Source organism: Myotis lucifugus, unplaced genomic scaffold, assembly GCF_000147115.1.
Source record: "Myotis lucifugus unplaced genomic scaffold, Myoluc2.0 scaffold_11, whole genome shotgun sequence".
In the NCBI taxonomy this organism is placed as follows: Eukaryota; Metazoa; Chordata; class Mammalia; order Chiroptera; family Vespertilionidae; genus Myotis; species Myotis lucifugus.
In genome coordinates this window covers 5,043,114-5,045,270 of record NW_005871059.1, presented here as the reverse complement: position 1 = coordinate 5,045,270, position 2,157 = coordinate 5,043,114, and positions in this window count along the sequence as shown.

The window sequence follows — 2,157 nt, the reverse complement described above, 5'->3', positions numbered from 1 at the left end:
AAGGTAGTATTAATCTCATTTTACACTTGAGGAACCTAGCCCTTCAGAAAAGTAAGGGATTTGCCCAAGGTTGCACATATTACCAAGGCCTGGATTGAAATTCATGTCTGGCAGACAACAGAGCCCCGGAATTTTCCACTACACCACCACAAGGCCTCTCAGCAAGAAGCTGTCCCTTCTCCAAAGAGTTTTATAATCCAATGATGACAAATTTCCCAACAGATTTATTTTCAACTTAGGTGATAAGGTGGATCATAAAAATCTGTGGGGGAAGTAAGTGATCTCTCTGTTTTGAGATTTTCCCCTATGGAGGCATTAGCATTTTAAAAAATACTCTCTAAGCTACTTCTGATAACCTCCCCACCTGCCTCCCATTGCTCTTCTCCCTCCTCTTCACCTGGTCAACTCCTACTCATCTGGACACAACTATGGTAAATATCACCATTTCCAGGACTTCTCTGGCTGGTTAAATTACCCTCTTCACTCCTCCTCGTGCATGATTCCATCAATGAATTCATCACATTGTTTTATGATTACTTATTTATGTGAGGTTTCCCCCCTTTTAGACTGTGGTGAGCTGGTTGAAAGCAAGGATTCTTCTGCGCCGCCTTCAGTACCTAGCACAAGGTCTTATACAATAAAATGTTTCAGAGCACTAAATTAGTAAATAAAAAATTCAGAAACACTTGTAAGTAGTTTAAGAAAAATCATCAAGTTTGTTTTATTGTTCTTTGCACCCAGTGAATTAACTGAGTAGTTCAATAAATATTAAGCCACAATACAATTTTTATAGGTCCCAAGTGTGAGACTTCGTCCTTGAATGCGGAAGCCCCAAAGAAAACTACATTTCCCGAAATCCCTGAGCCCGAGTGGTAGTTGGTTTGCTGACTGCTGTTGAAAGCCTGCCGCATCAACCAATACTGGGATGAGAATTTCCCTGAACGGTGCAGAATTTGACCAATCAGAAAGAAGAGGGCGGGCACTTCTGAATTGGGTTCAAAAAACCGAGTAGCTCTGCTGTTGCTCCTCGCTGGACCCTTAGGGGCGTGGAAGTCAGGTATCCGGAAGAGTGTCCTTCCTCCCAACCCCTACCCCACGAAATAGAATTAGTCTTTATGAGCTTCTACATTCTTCCTAATCAAATACCTCTGCTTCCCATCTACCTTTCTTGTTGAACGCACTCTCTGGGAGGGTACTTGCAGCTTGAATCTCTCTCTACGTTTTCAAACTCGAACCAGACATTTGTCTCCAAGCATCCAGGCGAGATTGTGTGTGAGAAGCAGCAGAAACATTTGAGCGAAAACTTCATCTTTCCCTCCTTGCCCTTGCAAGAGTGAGGAGAGAAGCTGCTGGGGATTAATCAGTGTTAAAGGCGACTGAAGATTCTGAAATGAGTGACAGCGCGTTGTTGACTTGCACCCTCACTCCCGCCCCCATCCACACCCACCCTTGCGTGCAGACTGGATCCAGGGGTGGCGACGTGTCACAGGTCGCGGCAGACACCCAGCCCTGGAGCGGTTCCCCTTCGGTAGCTTATTCCATTCTAGCAGCTACCTGCTATGGCCACGCTTTAATCCCACCGACAATTTCGGGAAAGAATTTGTTCCCCCCCTCCCCCCTTTAGGTTTATCTCCTTTCCTAGTACATTTAAAAGTCTGTCATCCTCTTGCCACACAGCCGTTGTCAAGTCGCTCTGTTTCAAATACCAAATCCAAATCAATCCAAAACAAAGACCATCAATAAAGCAACAACAATAATATTGCAGCCAGCAGCCGGGAGTGTGTACCTCCTTAAAGGGGGAGAGCTTAAACCCCGCGTTTTTAAAGACCGAATTTGAAAGAAAGGTTTCCTGCTGCTTTTTAGTCGTCAACATTTTTACTACCCCAGCTGCAGGGGCAGCAGCTGCATACTCCGGCGGGGCGGCCGGGGTGGGGAGATTGAGCTGCGGTCTGGGATTTTCGCGGAGGATAATTTAAGCCCCAGCTCCACTCCCGCGCGGGGTGGGGGTGCGGGGGGCGTGCGCATGCTCAGCAGCCCTGCTCCGCGGAGGCCCAGCTGCCGCCACCGCCGGCGCTGTACCCGCGGGCGCCGCTGCTGCTCGCGGCGTTGTGCCGTGTGCCGAGCCGCCCAGTCGGCAAGAGGGAAGCGGCCGGTGGG